We start from the raw sequence: 18,635 nt of genomic DNA, 5'->3' as shown, positions 1-18,635 counted from the left end.
CCCCTAATCCAAATATGTGCATCACAGTAGTGGCAATGGTGTCTTAAGTACCAATCTTCTGCAGGGTATGTTACCTACAGTCATGGCCGTAAATTTTGGCACCCCTGAAATTTTTCTAGAAAATGAAGTATTTCTCACAGAAAAGGATTGCAGTAACACATGTTTTGCTATACACATGTGTATTCCCTTTGTGTATTGGAACTAAAACAAGAAAGGGAGGAAAAAAAGCAAATTGGACATAATGGGGAGCATCAGTGTCAGCACAAACTATCCGTCGACATTTAAATTAAATGAAACACTATGGCAGGAGACCCAGGAGGACCCCACAGTTGACACAGAGACATAAAAAAGCAAGACTACATTTTGCCAAAATGAACATGAGTAAGCCAAAATCCTTCTGGGAAAACATCTTGTGGACAGATGAGACCAAGATAGAGCTTTTTGATAAAGCACATTATTCTAGTGTTTACCAAAAACAGAATGAGGCCTACAAAGAAAAGAACGCAGTACCTACAGTGAAATATGGTGGAGATTCAATGATGTTTTGGGGTTGTTTTGCTGCCTCTGGCACTGGGTGCCTTGAATGTGTGCAAGGCATCATGAAATCTGAGGATTACCAACGGATTTTGGGTCGGACTGTACAGACCAGTGTCAGAAAGCTGGTTTGCGTCAGAGATCTTGGGACTTCCAGCAGGACAATGACCCCAAACATATGTCAAAAAGCACCCAGAAATGGATGGCAACAAAGCGCTGGAGAGTTCTGACGTGGCCAGCAATGAGTCCGGATCTAAATCCCATTGAACGCCTGTGAAGAGATCTTAAAATTGCTGTCTGGAAAAGGCGCCTTCCAATAAGAGAGACCAGGAGCAGTTTGCAAAGGAAGAGTGGTCTAACATTCCGGCTAAGAGGTGTAAGAAGCTTATTGATGGTTATAGGAAGCAAATTATTTCAGTTATTTTTTCCAAAGGGTGTGCAACCAAATATTAAGTTAAGTGTGCCAATAATTTTGTCCAGACCATTTTTGGAGTTTGGTGTGACATTATGTCCAATTTGCTTTTTTTCCTCCCTTTTTTGGTTTAGTTATAATACACACAAAGGGAATAAACATGTGGATAGCAAAACATGTGTTACTGCAATCCTTTTCTTTGAGAAATACTTCATTTTCTAGATATATTTCAGGGGTGGCAACATTTACGACCATGAATTTATTTACATCATGATACAGAACATTTTTATTCTACTGTATACACTGGCACACCCATTTGAATAGCACTTTTATAGTGGAATAATTTTGTGTATAGCTTACATTTAAGGAGTATTCGAATCTCAGCACATTATTCACTGACTACAGAACAGGGATAATGATCCATAGTACGAAGTTGTAATGTCCCCAATGAATGTAGTGGACCCCACATGTGTGGCCAGCTCTCTATTGATTTCCTATGGGGCTTCTGTACATTGCTGAGTAGTGAGCTAGGCAATATATGGAAGCCCCATAGGAAAAGACTGGAACGCTCTCCACGCATGCAGGATCTTCTCCATTCATTCCCAGGGACATTTCAGTAAAGATGGCCCTGTAAAAAAAAACATTTCAGATTACAGTAAAACCTCTCTACCACTTTAAGAAGACCACCTCTTTACCCAGACTAGATTTACTGTGACTTGTTTTCAGTTCCTCCATTTATTATGCATTTTTTGAGAAGAGGCATGCACAGTGCAGCAAAGTTTACTCTGCTCAGTTTCATCTCTGTGCCACACATGCCCAGGAGCCGCACTGTGTGTGTCTGGGGAGTAGAAAGCATAAGTTCATCTTCGTGTATTCGAAAAGGCTGGTAGGGACATAGAGCAGCCTGGAAAGGTGGTTATGGAGACTGGAGCCCATGAGTATCTAAAATAGGGCCCCCATCACTGTCCAACCATAACTAGTCTAGGTGTATTTTTTAAGGTTAGGTGCACATCTGTGTCAAAGGCTCCGCTTAGAAAAACGGACCTGGACAGTCCATTCCACAACGGACATTGACGACTCCCATTGACTTTCACAGGGTCCGTGTGGTGTCTGTTTATTATCAGGATTTGAGCGGACAAAAAATTACTTGCAGTATGTTTTTTTCACTTATAGCCTAATGGTGGAACAAACAGTTCATCCAAAGGCATATTTATAAAACTATTCCCCAGAAGTATAATGCAGATTTGATAGTATAGGGGCCTCAAAGCAGGATTTAGGTTGGTTCCCTTTAAAAATAAAAAACAGCAAGCAGTAAATAGTTGTTTTTAAGTAAGATAGTTTTCACAGATCCCTTACAGAGTGCCAGTATATTACTGCAGAGTAGGCACGCCATATGCTACCATATGGTGCCTCCTTATGGCATCATAGTAAGGAAATATTCTCCCTTAAATCATTATAAGGACAGTGGAACTACAGATGGGTCTCTGTGGCTGCCATATTATAGGTGCAACCTGAAGGGTGTATGGAGGGTGATATCATTGTGTGCATGAGGCCCGACAAAACACGGGTGATTATGCTGGTGTCATAGTAACTACTGCTGTGCTAAGGATACACAAGATAATCAAAACTGATCTCTATATCATATTATCAGTTGGTGTAAAGAACTTTATTACCTCATCTAGACACTGTTAGCTAATATGGAACTTATCATTGAGCCCCTTAATGCACTGTATCTGCTTAGTATATTGGTTATTATGCCATATAATCCTGTTCTGTCTGAAGAAAGCAATATATGTGAATGCATGTGTATATATATATATATATATATATATATATATATATATATACTGTTAAAAAAAAAACAAAAAAAAAAGGGGGACACTTAAACAACACAATATAACTCCAAGTCAATCACACTTCTGTGACATCAAAATTTCAACTCAGGAAGCAACACTAATTGACAATCAACTGAATATGGAACAGACAACAGGTGAAAATTTTAGGCAATTAGCAAGACACCCCAATAAATGAGTGGTTCTTCAGGTGGTGACCACAGACAACTTCTCAGTTCCTATGCTTCTTGGCTGATGGTTTTGGTCACTTTTGAATGCTGGCGGTGCTTTCACTCTAGTGGTAACATGAGTCTACAACCCACACAAGTAGCTCAGGTACTGCAGCTCATCCAGGATGGCACATCAATGCGAGCTGTGGCAAGAAGGTTTGCTGTGTCTGTCAGCGTAGTGTCCATGAGGCCGGCCATTTGGAGCAGGAGGAGCATTGCCAGAGCAAAATGCCCTCCAGCAGGCCACAAATGTGCATGTGTTCACTCAAACGGTCATAAACAGACTCCATGAGGGTGGTATGAGAGCCCGACATCCACAGGTGGGGGTTGTGCTTATAGCCACACCGTGCAGGATATTTGGCATTTGCCAGAGAACACCAAGATTGACAAGTTCGCCACTGGCGCCTTGTGCTTTTCACAGATGAAAGCAGGTTCACACTAAGCACATGTGACAGACGTCACAGAGTCTGGGGATGCCGTGGAGAACATTCTGCTGCCTGCTACATCCTCCAGCATGACCGGTTTGGCGGTGCATCAGTAATGGTGTGGGGTGGCATTTCTTTGGGGGGGGGGGGGGCACACAGCCCTCCATGTGCTTGCCAGAGGTAGCCTGACTGCCATTAGGTACCGAGAGGAGATCTTCAGACCCCTTGTGAGACCATATGCTGGTGCGGTTGGCCCTGGGTTCCTCCTAATGCAAGACAATGCTGAAGTGTGTCAGCAGTTCCTGCAAGAGGAAGACTTTGATGCTATGGGCTGGCCCGCCTCTTCCCCAGACCTGATTCCGATTGAGCACATCTGGGACATCATGTCTCACTCCATCCACCAACGCCATGTTGCACCACCGACTGTCCAGCAGTTGGCGGATGCTTTAGTCCAGGTCTGGGAGGACATCCCTCAGGACACCATCCACCACCTCATCAGGAGAATGCCCAGGCATTGTAGGGAGGTCATACGGGCACGTGGAGGCCACACACACTACTGAGCCTCATTTTGACTTGTTTTAAGGACATGACATCAAAGTTGGATCAGCCTGTAGTGTGGTTTTCCATTTTGATTTTGAGTGTGACTCCATATCCAGACCTCCATGGGTTGATAAATTTGATTTCAACTTATACACTTTTGTGTGATTTTGTTGTCAGCACATTCAACTATGTAAAGACAAAAGTATTTCATACGATTAGTTCATTCATTCATTCAGATCTAGGATGTGTTATCTTAGTGTCTCCTTTATTTTTTTGAGCAGTGCATATTATTTATGCTCTGAATAAAGGATGTAATGTCCTGATTATCATGGAAGTAATCTAGAGATTCACTGACAGGTAGTGCCCTGCAATGAGCCATTCTTCAGCTACAAGAAGCCAGAGCAATAAAGGACTATACATCGTCTATATGCTTGCTATTCTAATTATGAGACACTATAAAAATAGATTGGTTACCATGGCTGGATTCTGTGTGTAGTTATCCAAGTCTGTGACTTGTAACTTCGACAGTGGAGCAAATCATCTTGTGTCAGAATAAGGCCGGCGATAGAAAGCCACTTACGTGCGATCAGGTTTCTGGAATGTATTGCGTTACAGCTGTGTTTCCCAATCAGTGTGCTTTCAGCTGTTGCAAAAGTACAACTCCCAGCATGCCTGGATGCCAGCCTGGACCACACTTAGAAACTTGTCTACATCTAAGCTACTTTGCTATTTATGAATAATGTAGGAAAAGTACACATGACTTAAAACTAGGAAAACAGCAGGTAAAAAGAACTTGATTTAGGCTAGGTTTCCACTTATTTTTTTTGCCAGCTTTTTTTGTATTTCCCTTCTTTTCTTTTCTTTATTTTTTTTTGGTGGGGATTGTGTGTGTTTTTGCCTTTATGTGTAAACAGTTTTTTTTTCTCTGTTACCGGTTTTTCCTGTTCCTTTGTCCACCCCTTTTTTCAAAGTGTAACTGTCGTTAACAAAAACTTTTGATATACTGTAGATAATACTGTTATATGTATGTATTATGTATATGAGTAACATACATTAATTAAAAAAATTGCATATTTTTGGGTGAACAAATGCTGTCCCTGCAGCTATTGCCGGTGTGTCTCTATGAGGAGTCCAAATACAGGAATGGAAGGGGAGGAGAAGCAGGGCTCTGTGCAGACTCCTGGCTTGTCAGTCATCCTGATGTGTGAGCCGGGAGCATGTCACAGAGCCTCAGTAAACAGAACCCTGCTTGTCCTCGGTGTACAGAGCCCTGCTTGTCCTCAGTGTACAGAGCCCTGCTTGTCCTCAGTGCACAGAGCCCCGCTTGTCCTCAGTGTACAGAGCCCCGCTTGTCCTCAGTGTACAGAGCCCCGCTTGTCCTCGGTGCACAGAGCCCCGCTTGTCCTCGGTGCACAGAGCCCCGCTTGTCCTCTGTGCACAGAGCCCCGCTTGTCCTCTGTGCACAGAGCCCCGCTTGTCCTCTGTGCACAGAGCCCCGCTTGTCCTCTGTGCAAAGAGTCCCGCTTGTCCTCGGTGCACAGAGCCCTGCTTGTCCTCGGTGCACAGAGCCCTGCTTGTCCTCGGTGCACAGAGCCCTGCTTGTCCTCGGTGCACAGAGCCCTGCTTATCCTCGGTGTACAGAGCCCTGCTTGTCCTCACTGCACAGAGCCCTGCTTGTCCTCACTGCACAGAGCCCTGCTTGTCCTCAGTGCACAGAGCCCTGCTTGTCCTCAGTGTACAGAGCCCAGTTTGTCCTCAGTGTACAGAGCCCCGTTTGTCCTCAGTGTACAGAGCCCCGTTTGTCCTCAGTGTACAGAGCCCCGCTTGTACTCAGTGTACAGAGCCCCGCTTGTCCTCAGTGCATAGTGCCCCTCTTGTCCTCGGTGCACAGAGCCCTGCTTGTCCTCGGTGCACAGAGCCCTGCTTGTCCTCGGTGCACAGAGCCATGCTTGTCCTCGGTGCACAGAGCCATGCTTGTCCTCGGTGCACAGAGCCATGCTTGTCCTCGGTGCACGGAGCCCTGGGGACTATTTGGCTACAGCGTATCTTTGCAGCTGAGCAGAATGGAAACATTAAAAAATTCAGTGGAGTACCCGTTTAACCTTGCATGACCAATAACTTAAATGATTTTGTAAGGCTGGTCAGAATTGGTCTGATTTATCAATTACAAGAGGGCACGTGCTACTAATTTGTGACTTGAAAAGTCTCATTTGATAAATTAATAACCACTGCAAAAATACATCTCAAGAAGACCTTAAAGGGGTACTCCGGTGGAAAACTTTTTTTTTTTTTTAAATCAACTGGTGCCAGAAAGTTAAACAGATTTGTAAACGACTTCTATTAAAGAAATCTTAATCCTTCCAATACTTATTAGCTGCTGAATACTACTGCTCTCTGCTGATATCTCTTTCCATTTTAGGAACTGTCCAGAGCAGCATATGTTTTCTATGGGGATTTTCTCCTACTCTGGACAGTTCTTAAAAAGGACAGAGGTGTCAGCAGAGAGCACTGTGGTCATGATGTCAGCAGTGAGCTCTGTGTTTCAAAAAGAAAAGAATTTCCTCTGTAGTATTCAACAGCTAATAATTACTGGAAGGATTAAGATTTTTTAATAGAAGTTTAACTTTCTGGCAACAGTTGATTAAAGAAAAAAAAAGTTTTCCACCGGAGTACCCCTTTTAATGTTTTTGGGTATGTTAAAGGATCTACCCCTAAAGTCGCACAAGAACTGAATGGAACATTTTCTGCGACAAATTTAGACAAAAAAAAAAATATAGAGGATAAATAGTATGACACATTGCTCTGGGTTTACTTCTATATGCCTTGGAGAGGACGAAACAGTGTGTGGTGTGACACAGTGTATGGAGGCAGGAGGTTATCTTGTGCGCCATGTGCCATGCCTATATTTACAGGCGTCAAGAAAACAAGTGTGTAAAGTGCTGCCATAAATCACACATCTTTGCCGCTAAGTAATATTCAGAGCAGTTGCTTCCATGAAAGGCTAAATCAGTGTTTCCCAACCAGTGTGCCTCCAGCTGTTGCAAAACTACAACTCCCAGCATGCCCGGACAGCTTTTGGCTGTCCGGGCATGCTGAGAGTTGTAGTTTTGCAACAGCTGGAGGCACACTGGTTGGGAAACAGTGGATAAATAACAATACTATAAAAAAAAATACTATAAAATGCTGCACAGAAAGCTGTTTCTCAGTTATCTGTTTATAAGAGGACAGTGTGATGTGGCCCAGAAGACGACTGCACTGAACCCCCATGTGAGTGATAGGTTCCTGCATTGTTCTTCTCTCCTACAGACTTGTCTCGGGAATCCCCATATAAGGACCGTCCTTTACAATGAGGCACAAATCCTGGAATGTTTCTCCCTGCTGTCATGGTGATTATATAGGCATGGCCTCTTACTGGGTCCTCATATTCCTTGTTTTTAAATTAGTAGAGTGTAGAGTGGACTAATAGACTGTAGAGTAAACTGTTAATAATATGAGGACTGGACAACAGATTGTATATAGGGACTGTACTGTACAATGGGGTCTTAATAATATGAATACTGTACAGCAGTCTGTAAATAGGGACTGTACTGTACGGTGGACTAATAATATGAGGACTATACTACTGACTGTATATAGGGACTGTACTGTACAGTGGACTAATAATATGAGGACTATACTGCTGACTGTATATAGGGACTGTACTGTACAGTGGACTGTATATAATACGAGGACTATATAAGGACTGGACAGCAGACTGTTAATTTGCTTGGGGGGCAACTGATCCCTTATATCTTGATCACTGGGGGGGGGGGGGTCACGTCGTCCGCACCGGTGGGCTTGTTTTCCTATATCATATATTGAACACCCTGACAGAATATTCAGTAGTTACCAGGCAGCTAAAACTAACACCTTATAGCAGTGGTCGCTGAACAGTGGACCTCCAGCTGTTGCTTTTGGCTGTCCGAGCCTGCTGGGAATAGTAGTTTTGCAACAGCTGGGGGTACCTTGGTTGGGAAACACTGCCTTCTAGAATTCTCTGTACTTTAAGAGGAGAAATATTGATTGAGAAAAGCATATATGTCACCAATTCACAGATTAGTTTCTAAATAGAAGGTCCCTGGGGGCCCAACAGCATCATTGATCTGATGTTTACTGCTGCACGGGCCTGTGTATCCAGCTCACATTCTGCCTGCCCCATCTTATCCTGTAGAAATCACTTACACGTTCACGTTTTTGATTATTTCCCATTTTCTTGCGCGCCAATCTAATGGCCGATGTCTGGTTAGTGCTGTTCAGTGCAATAACCTGACTGATGGAGAGGAGTAATGGTTATTGTGGGTATTCTCATGAATTATTCCTGTGATCACGTGGGAAGTAAATGGACGCTATCCTTGTTTGGTCTCATGTGTATTTTCCGACTCTAGTATTTTGGTCAGCATTTTGCATCAGTATTTATAATCCCTTCCAAAAGTGCGAACAAAAAAGATACATATGTTTTTAAGGGCCCATTTTAAGTGTATACCTGGGTCTGTGGGCATCTGACCCCATTCACTTTGTTGAACAGAGCAACTAGGGGGAGATTTATCAAAACCTGTGCAGGAAAACCTGTGAAAAATGAAAGAAGGAATCTGATTGGTTGCTATTGGACAACTGCACCACTCTTCCTCTCCCCAGGTTTGGATAAATCTCCTCCCTATTAACTACATTTAGGCCATTTCCCCCATGTATATGTTTGTTTTCAGGCCTTAAAGGGCTACTCCACTGGAAAACAAAACAGATTTGTAAATTACTTCTATTTAAAAATCTTAATCCTTCCAGTACTTATCAGCTGCTATATGCTCCACAGGAAGTTCTTTTCTTTTTTGAATTTCTTTTCTGTCTGACCACAGTGCTCTCTGCTGACACCTCTGTCCATGTTAGGAACTGTCCAGAGCAGGAGAGGTTTGCTATTGGGATTTGTTCCTACCCTGGACAGTTCCTGACATGGACAGAGGTGTCAGCAGAGAGCACTGTGGTCAGACGGAAAGGAAATTAAAAAGTAAAGAAATTCCTGTGGATTAAACAGCAGCTGATAAGTACTGGAAGGATTAAGATTTTTTTAAATAGAAGTAATTTACAAATCTGTTTAACTTTCTGGAGCCAGTTGATTAAAAAAAAACTTTAAACCCCTTTAAATTATTAATGGTTTATTTGCAGCAGTGTTTCCCAAACAGAGGGCCTCCAGCTGTTGCAAAACTACATCTCACAGCATGCCCGGACAGCCTCCGGCTGTCCGGGCATGCTGTGAGATGTAGTTTTGCAACAGCTTGAGGCACCTTGGTTGGGAAACACTGATTTACAGGATAGACCATCAATAGTTGATTGGTCGGCAGCCGACACCCTGTATTCCCACTGATCAGAGCAGTCACAATGTCGTAAATAGTGTATGGGAGAAGAAATCCTCTGCGCCATTCACTGCAGTGTCGGTGCTGGGTAACAGCGAAGAAGCTCCCATGGAAGGAAAAGGGCAGCACACCATGCTTCCGAGTCCTGCAAAGTATATGTATACATGTGGGGCTCAAATATAGTCACTAGTTGATCATGTAAGGCTAGGCTCACATCTGCGGGCACTGTTCCATCATAGGAACAGAAATTACCGCAGTGGCGCATCTGTCACTTGACAGATATCAGTGGTGTCTGACAGACCCCATTGTCTTGGGGGTCTGTTCGATTCCTTAAAGGGGTACTGCAATAGCCAGCATGGGACTAAATGTTCTGAATGCTGTTTTCGTGCTGTGGGGGTCGGCCAAGTCCCCTTGTAGCGTCACAGTCACGCCCCCTCAATGAAAGTCTATGGGAAGAGGCGTGACAGCCATCACATCCCCTCCCATAGACTTGCATTGAGGGGGCGTGGTCGTGACATCACAAGGGGGCGGGGCGGACCCCCGCAGTGCGAAAACAGCATTCAGGACATTTAGTTCCACGCTGGCCAGTGGAATACCCCTTTAATGGTGTCTGGCATTTTACCAAAATACATAGCGCTGCCGCATTCCTTCTTTTCCCAGCAAAAATAACAAAAAATCTGGAATGGAGATCCTGAAGAAAATCTCCAACAGAGAACCTGGCAGAAGATCACTAAAGGGCTTGTCCAGGGTTAGATATAATCGTGCTAAATATATTTCTATTTTGCAAAAACAACACCACTACTGTCCACAGGTTGTGTGTAGTGCATGATCTATCTATCCATTCATCCCTCTATCTATATGTCCGTCTTTTTTGTCTATCTATCTATCTCATATCTATCTATTTATCTCATATCTATCTATCTCTCATATCTATCTATCAATCTATCTCATATCTATCAATCTATCTCATATCTATCTCATATATCTATCTATCTCATATCTCTCTCTCTCTCTCATATCTATCAATCTATCTCATATCTATCTATCTCATATCTGTCAATCTATCTCATATCTATCAATCTATCTCATATCTATCTCATATATCTATCTATCTCATATCTATCTATCTCTCTCATATCTGTCAATCTATCTCATATCTATCTATCTATCTCATATCTATCTAGCTACAGCAACAGGAGAATACAGCAGCACACTGCTAGCACAAAAATATAGATAAAACATCCTGGATGTTCCAGATCCTGCAATGCCTGCTGATCTATTCACACAGAGGCATATTCATAGTGTAGGGTCCGTCACAATGAGATCACCTTACCGTGGTGGGACGGTCCAAGCTATTTGGCCGCCAAATTGCAAGTATCTCACTATTTCATTACTGCACCATAGCTGAATAGCTTCTCATGTTGTATCTATATACTCATGTTTTATCTATATCTTTGTGCTAGCATTGTGCTGCTGTATTCTCCTGTTGCTGTATATTTAGCCCAGCAGCCTGCACCTGTAAGCCAGGTCCGTATAATAGTTTGGAATCAATAGTGCCGGCCAACTTATTCTTTGTTTATCTATCTAGCTATCTATCTCATATGTATCTAGCTATCTATCTCATATCTATCTATCTATCTCATATCTATCTATCAATCTATCTCATATCTATCTATCTATCTCATATCTATCAATCTATCTCATATCTATCTATCAATCTCATATCTATCTATCTTATATCTATCTATCTATCTATCTATGTGGAACCTATTAGACAACCTCCTGCATATAACTCCACTATATTTCCATGATATTTAATCTTATTTATACCCTGTAGTTTCTTCTGGTCCTTGCACCAGTATAGTGCAGTATACACTCACAGACCTCTAGTGATTCTTCATCCAGATGTCCATCCAGTATATACGGTAAGTATAGCCTCCAGCAACCTACAATAAGTGACAGATCATAGTCTGGACGTAAATATGTCTTTACTGACGCCGTTGATAGCATCGCTCCGGATTAGACCTGAGTGCTTCTCTTGCTGGCAGGAGATGGGTATAAGCCTGTATAGTGAACATTTGGCTCGGATCATTTAGGGTGAGGATTCCTGCGTCCTTGTAGATTAGATGCTGCATGATAACAAATGTTACATTGGAGATTTCTATTACTGTCTGGGACATAATGCCTTCGCTGGGATAATGTACCATATGTGTCATTTTTATGATATGAAATATTAAAATGTAAGTTTTTTTTCCCCCTCCTCTCAAAGTTAAAAAGGCAAAGCACAGAAACCACTATAGATACGCATTATTGTTTATGTAACACATGGTACAGGGAGGGGGAGGAGGGAAGCTGTGACCATCACCTATAGTGTAAGGTGTGATATGTTATCTTTACACTGGTGTCATTTTCCACTGTAATCCTGTCTGTGATGGTAAGGAGGAGAGTTTTCTGTACAGAACAGGGAAGTCTCAGCATATTAGTAGGCTTAGTGATCAGAGTGAAAAGATTTCAGGAATATTATAAAATATACATAGTAAAATGGAAAAGTAGAAAAAAAAAACTTAACTAAAAGTTCTTAGAAAGTATGTCATTAATAAAGTACTTTATAAGAGCTAAATATTTATTATAAAATATTTTGGCAGAGCTGCTCATAAATGCATTGCCGTCTATGGAGACGGCAGTGCAGTCCGTGAGGTCCTATCGCCGCCCCGCAGAATTTCTGTCCAGAGATTCCTCAGTGTGAACCCAGCCTTAGACTGTCGATAATTGGAAATTGAAGAAAATGAGAAAAGTTAGCATCTTGTCCAGGTACTTCATTTCTATGAAACAGACTTTGGCATAGGCCTCTTTTAGCTGTGGTGACAGGACCAGCGTCATGGTAAGTTAGAAAAACCCAAAGCGTTCCTTCATATCCCAGCCCTCATGAATGGTTTAGGAGACCCCCCCCCCTCCCCTGCCCATTTATTCAGAATACATACAAGCAGGGACCACACCACTACAATGTACTCGACTACAATGTATACGATTACCCAACGAAGATCTCCACCAGAATTCAATCCATGACAGAATTGAGATTAATGTATTTCCATAGATCAGTGTTTCCCAACCAGTGTTGCTTTAGCTGTTGCAAAACTACAACTCCCAGCATGCCCCGACAGCCTTTGGCTGTCGGGGCATGCCGGTAGTTGTAGTTTTGCAACAGCTATAGGAACACTGGTTGGGAAAACTGCCATAAATGTAGGACCTGCCTCTTCTCTACGGGTTGAACCATTGTACTTTGTACATCAATGGATTTGCAATAAATTTAATTCTGGAATGGATTAAAGGGATACTCCGCTGCCCCAGCATTCAAAACATTTTGTACCGAACACTGGGTGCGGGCAGCGGGGGTCGTGACGTCACAGCCATGCCCCCTCATGACATCATAGTTACATAGTTACATAGTTACATAGTTAGTACGGTCGAAAAAAGACACATGTCCATCAAGTTCAACCAGGGAATTAAGGGGTAGGGGTGTGGCGCGATATTGGGGAAGGGATGAGATTTTATATTTCTTCATAAGCATTAATCTTATTTTGTTCCAGGAATGTATCTAATCCTGTTTTAAAGCTGTTAATTGTTCCTGCTGTGACCAGTTCCTGAGGTAGACCGTTCCATAAATTCACAGTCCTCACGGTAAAGAAGGCGTGTCGCCCCTTGAGACTAAACTTTTTTTTCTCCAGACGGAGGGAGTGCCCCCTCGTCCTTTGGGGGGGTTTAACCTGGAACAGTTTTTCTCCATATTTTTTGTATGGGCCATTAATATACTTATATACGTTTATCATATCCCCCCTTAAACGTCTCTTCTCAAGACTAAACAATTGTAACTCCTTTAATCGCTCCTCATAGCTAAGATGTTCCATGCCCCATATTAGTTTAGTCGCGCGTCTCTGCACCCTTTCCAACTCCGCAGTGTCCCTTTTATGGACAGGTGACCAAAACTGAACAGCGTATTCCAGGTGAGGCCGTACCAATGCTTTATAAAGGGGGAGTATTATGTCCCTGTCCCTTGAGTCCATGCCTCTTTTGATACATGACAATATCCTGCCGGCTTTGGAAGCAGCAGCCTGACATTGCATGCTATTCTGTAGTCTTTGATCTACAAGTACACCCAGATCCTTCTCTACCAGTGACTCTGCCAGTTTAATCCCCCCTAAGACATACGATGCATGCAGGTTATTAGTACCCAGATGCATAACTTTACATTTATCCACATTGAACCTCATTTGCCAAGTGGATGCCCAGACACTTAGTCTATCCAAGTCATCTTGTAACTTATGCACATCCTCTATAGACTGTACTGTGCTACAAAGCTTGGTGTCATCTGCAAAGATAGAAACAGAGCTGTTAATACCATCCTCTATATCATTGATAAATAAATTAAACAACAGCGGTCCCAGTACTGAACCTTGGGGTACACCACTAATAACCGGGGACCAATCAGAGTACGAATCATTGACCACCACTCTCTGGGTACGATCCATGAGCCAGTGTTCAATCCAGTTACAAACTAAAATTTCCAAACCCAAAGACCTTAACTTACCTGTCAGACGTCTATGAGGGACAGTATCAAATGCTTTAGCAAAATCCAGAAACACTATATCCACAGCCATTCCTCTGTCAAGGCTTCTACTCACCTCTTCATAAAAGCAAATTAGATTGGTTTGACAACTTCTATCCTTAGTAAACCCATGCTGGCTATCACTTATAATACAATTATCCCCTATGTATTCCTGTATGTAATCCCTTATAAGTCCTTCAAACAATTTACCCACAATGCACGTTAAACTTACCGGTCTATAGTTTCCTGGGGAAGACCTAGAGCCCTTTTTGAAGATTGGCACCACATTCGCCTTGCGCCAGTCCCTTGGCACAATACCAGACACCAGAGAATCTCTAAATATCATGAACAGGGGTACAGATATTACTGAACTTACCTCTCTAAGAACTCTTGGGTGTAGTCCATCCGGTCCTGGGGATTTGCTTACATTTATATCACTTAACTTACCTTGTACCATCTCTACATTAAGCCAGTTCAGTACATTACATGATGTGTTACCAGCACTGACCTGGCCAATGTCAGCTCCTTCTTCCATAGTGTATACAGAACTAAAGAACCCATTCAGTAGCTCCGCCTTCTCTTGATCGCCTGTGACAACCTCCCCATTATCATTATTAAGGGGTCCCACATGCTCTGTCCTTGGTTTTTTTGCATTTATATATCTAAAAAAATATTTAGGATTAGTTTTGCTTTCTTTGGCCACCTGTCTCTCATTTTGAATTTTTGCTGTTTTTATTACATTTTTACAGATTTTATTAAGCTCCTTGTACTGTTTAAATGTTATCGCTGACCCATCAGATTTGTATTTTTTGAAGGCTATTTTTTTGCTGTTTATTGCTCTTTTAACATCATGTGTCAGCCATGTAGGATTTAGTTTCAATCGTTTATATTTGTTCCCCTTTGTTCCCCACACCCCCTCAGTTCAAGTCTATGGGAGGGAGTGTGGTGGCCGTTACACCCTCTCCCATAGACTTGCACTGAGGGGGTGTGGCGTGACCTCACAAGGGGGCATGGCTGTGACGTCATCACCCCCGCCACCCGCACCCAGTGTTCTAACTGAACGCCAGGTGCTGCACAGAGATCCAAAGGATAGGGGGATAAGATGTCTAGTTGCGGAGTACCCCTTTAAAGTCTTCTGGATGCATCTTCGTTTGGTAATAGTTTCTTTGTACTGACATTCTGTTTTCTCACGTGGATAATATATCTGCCTGTAGTGTTGTTTAGGGAGTAGGTTATGAAGCCCTGGCACAATACAAATGACTGAAGATGAAGCAGAGTTCTGTATGTTCCCGGAAAACTTTTATGTTTCATGCTCAGCCGCTGGTGGCCCACCTCTTGGAGTAGATACACCGTATGTAGTGAAACAGCTGTGTGTACAACTCCATGTCACACTGGGTTTAACAGCTCTCTGGAGAAGGAATTGACAGCGCAGCCATAGTCTAAATAAACCACATTGATTTTTACTGCAGCTCTGCTCACACTGGCTTGCTTTGAACAACGAGATCGGAAAATGTTCGTATTTTCAGCTTCGCTGGGCAGATTGATTTTACTCTTATTTTTTGCAAGCTGTTTGATGTCTTATAGTTATTGAGCCATTATTTGGGGTTAACCAAGGATAGAAAAGAATAGAGAGTTTATAAAAATACAGAAAAGTACTTAAGTACAGTATGATTGAAAGCTCTCTAGGTGATACCACTATAGTGCAGCTCTGTGCTGCACCTTTGTTTTGATGCTGCCAGGGCTTGCTTTCTATAACTAGGCAATGTTCACACGTCGGAATGTCCACACGGAGAATCTCACTGTGAACATTCCGGACACTGCGGGGCGCGGGGCGCCAGTGCTAGGACCACCCAGGAATGCCCCATCTCATAGACGGCATTCCGTGTAGACTCTGCACAAAGAATGAACGTGTTCATTCTTTGTCTGGACACGGAAAATTGTATTTCTGTGCCGGAAACATCTGGCATGGAATTTCCGCCGTGTGCACAGAGCTGAAGAATCCTGTATAATTCAACTGGACTCTAAACGTAGAGGATGCCCCCTTGTTATAGATACAGTTCTGGGTATAAATATATCATGGGAGAGATCTATTTTAGGTCCCCTGATATATTTATACATAGTTATTAGGTCTCCCCTAAGCCTTCTTTTTTCTAAACTAAATAACCCCAATTCTGATAATCTTTCTGGGTACTGTAGTCCTCCCATTCCCCGTATTACTCTGATTGCCCATCTTTGAACCCTCTCCAGCTCCACTATATCTTTCTTGTACACTGGTGCCCAGTACTGTACACAGTATTCTATGTGTGGTCTGACTAGTGATTTGTACAGCGGTAGAATTATTTCCTTTGTCATGGGCATCTATGCCTCTATTGATACACCCTATGATTTTATTTGCCTTGGCAGCAGCTGCCCGACACTGATCACCACAGCTGCCCGACACTGATCACCGATAACTAAGACTCCCAAGTCTTATTCCATGTAAATTGTCCCAAATGTTCTCCCATTTAATACATAATCCCAGCCCGGATTTTTCTTCCCCATGTGCATTACCTTACATTTATCAGTGTTGAACCTCATCTGCCACTTCCCAGTCCAAACCTCCAACCTATCCAGATCCCTTTGTAACAGTGCACTGTCCTCTATTGTGTTAACCACTTTACAGAGTTTAGCATCATCTGAAAAGATTGCTACTTTTCTATTCAACCCCTCTACAAGGTCATTAATGAATATATTAATTAGGACAGGACCCAAGACTGACCCCTGTGGTACCCCACTAGTAATAGTCACCCAATCAGAATAAGTACCATTAAAGGGGTACTCCGCCCCTGGCATCTTATCCCCTATCCAAAGGATAGGGGATAAGATGTTAGATCGCCGCGGTCCTGCTGCTGGGGACCCCGGGGATTGCCGCTGCGGCACCCCGCCATCATTACTGCTCAGAGCAAGTTCGCTCTGTGCGTAATGACGGGCGATACAGGGGCCGGAGCAGCGTGACGTCATGGCTCCGCCCCTCATGACATCACGGCCCGTCCCCTTAATGCAAGTCTATGGCAGGGGGAGTGACGACCGCCACGCCCCCTCCCATAGACTTGTATTGACGGGGGGCGGGCCGTGACATAACGATGTTCCGGCCCCTGTATTGCCCGTCATTACGTGCAGAGCGATCTCGCTCTGCGCAGTAATGATAGCGGGGTGCTGCAGCAGCGATCCCCGGGGTCCCCAGCAGCGGGACCCCGGCGATCTGACGTCTTATCCCCTATCCTTTGGATAGGGGATAAGATGTCTAGGGGCGGAGTACCCCTTTAAAGGGGTTATCCAGGAAAAACCTTTTTTTTATATATACCAACTCACTCCAGAAAGTTAAACAGATTTGTAAATTAGAAAAAACGAAGGTGTGATATTCGGCACTGCTGTGACTGGCTAAACTGGACTATTTAGATGGACACTCAACTAGGAAAATCCATAGAGATGTGGTGGTGCTCTGATTGAATAACAAAGTTCAAATCTTCCGTGCAGTGAAGGAAATATGAATAATCAACACTCACCAGTCTTCTCTAAAATCAGCTTCTTTATTGAAATATACTCACAACATCTTCTGAAGTTAAGGTTGTTCTTTTCTGTCTAAGTGCTTTCTGATGACACCTTTCTCGGGAACCGCCCAGTTTAGAAGAGGTTTGCTATGGGGATTTGCTTCTAAACTGGGCGGTTCCCGAGACACATAGCATCAGAGAGCACTTAGACAGAAAAGAACAACCTTAACTTCAGAAGCTCATAAGTACTGAAAGGATTAAGATTTTTTAATAGAAGTAATTTACAAATCTTCAGTGCAGTGAAGGAAATATGAATAATCGGCACTCACCAGTCTTCTCTAAAATCAGCTTCTTTATTGAAATATACTCACAACATGAAATGCAGTAAGGGAGAGGGATCGGTGCAGGGGGGGGGGGGGGGTAAGTAGTTGGCGAAAGATTCTGTTTCACTGGTTACACGAGCTTCATCCGGCCATTTATTTTTATCAAGATACTCTGAAATAGCATATTTCAATAAGCGTACCTGGACAGTGTGCCTTCGGCTAGGTGTCTGCTGGCATCAGTCAGCAAAGTTTCTCACAAACTCAGTAGCTTTTGCATTAACTAAGGGGGTTTGCCCTGAAACATAGCGCGTGGCAGGATGGAGCACAGGTCTTTGTCCATCTGGCCTGCACAAGATCTGACATTTGTTGTTGAAGTTATCGCTACTATATGTAAAGTTTTGAAACTGAAATAAAAAGAAGTTAATGAAAAAGCTACTGAGTTTGTGAGTAACTTCGCTGACTGATGCCAGCAGACACCTAGCTGAAGCCACGCTGTCCAGGTATGCTTGTTAAAATATTGCATTAAAGAGGTTGTGCAGCAGACCTTAATACCTGTAGACGGTTGCAGTACTGAATGATTGGAGTACTTGTATCATAACTGTGTCTAACTAGCTTCTAGCTTCTCTCAGAAAACCTTCAAACAATTTACTTACAACCGAGGTGAAACTAACAGGCCTTTAATACCCTGGGTCACTTTTTAACTCTTTTTTAAACATTGGCACCACATTTGCTATCCGCCAGTCCTGGGGAACAGTCCCTGTCACTGTAGAGTCCTTCAATATTAGAAATAGGGGTCTATTACCGTATATACTCTAGTATAAG

The 18,635-nt window shown here is 43.0% G+C and overlaps 1 protein-coding gene across 2 annotated transcripts in view; it reads left to right on the top strand.

Annotated features, from left to right (window-relative positions):
- The window catches only part of JPH1 (junctophilin 1), a 156,420-nt gene that overhangs the window by 29,664 nt on the left and 108,121 nt on the right, over positions 1–18,635 (top strand). Inside the window, exon 3 of one of the 2 annotated variants that reach the window (XR_008844273.1) lies at positions 7,280–7,359. The exons of the other annotated variant lie outside the window; for it this stretch is intronic. The gene's annotated coding sequence lies outside the window, so the exon portion shown is untranslated. The remainder of the gene's footprint in view (positions 1–7,279; positions 7,360–18,635) is intronic. 2 annotated transcript variants of the gene reach the window in all.

Source organism: Hyla sarda, chromosome 5 (genome assembly GCF_029499605.1).
Source record: "Hyla sarda isolate aHylSar1 chromosome 5, aHylSar1.hap1, whole genome shotgun sequence".
Taxonomy (NCBI): Eukaryota; Metazoa; Chordata; class Amphibia; order Anura; family Hylidae; genus Hyla; species Hyla sarda.
Note: the sequence above shows the minus strand (reverse complement) of the source record. Positions and strands in the feature narration are given on the sequence as shown.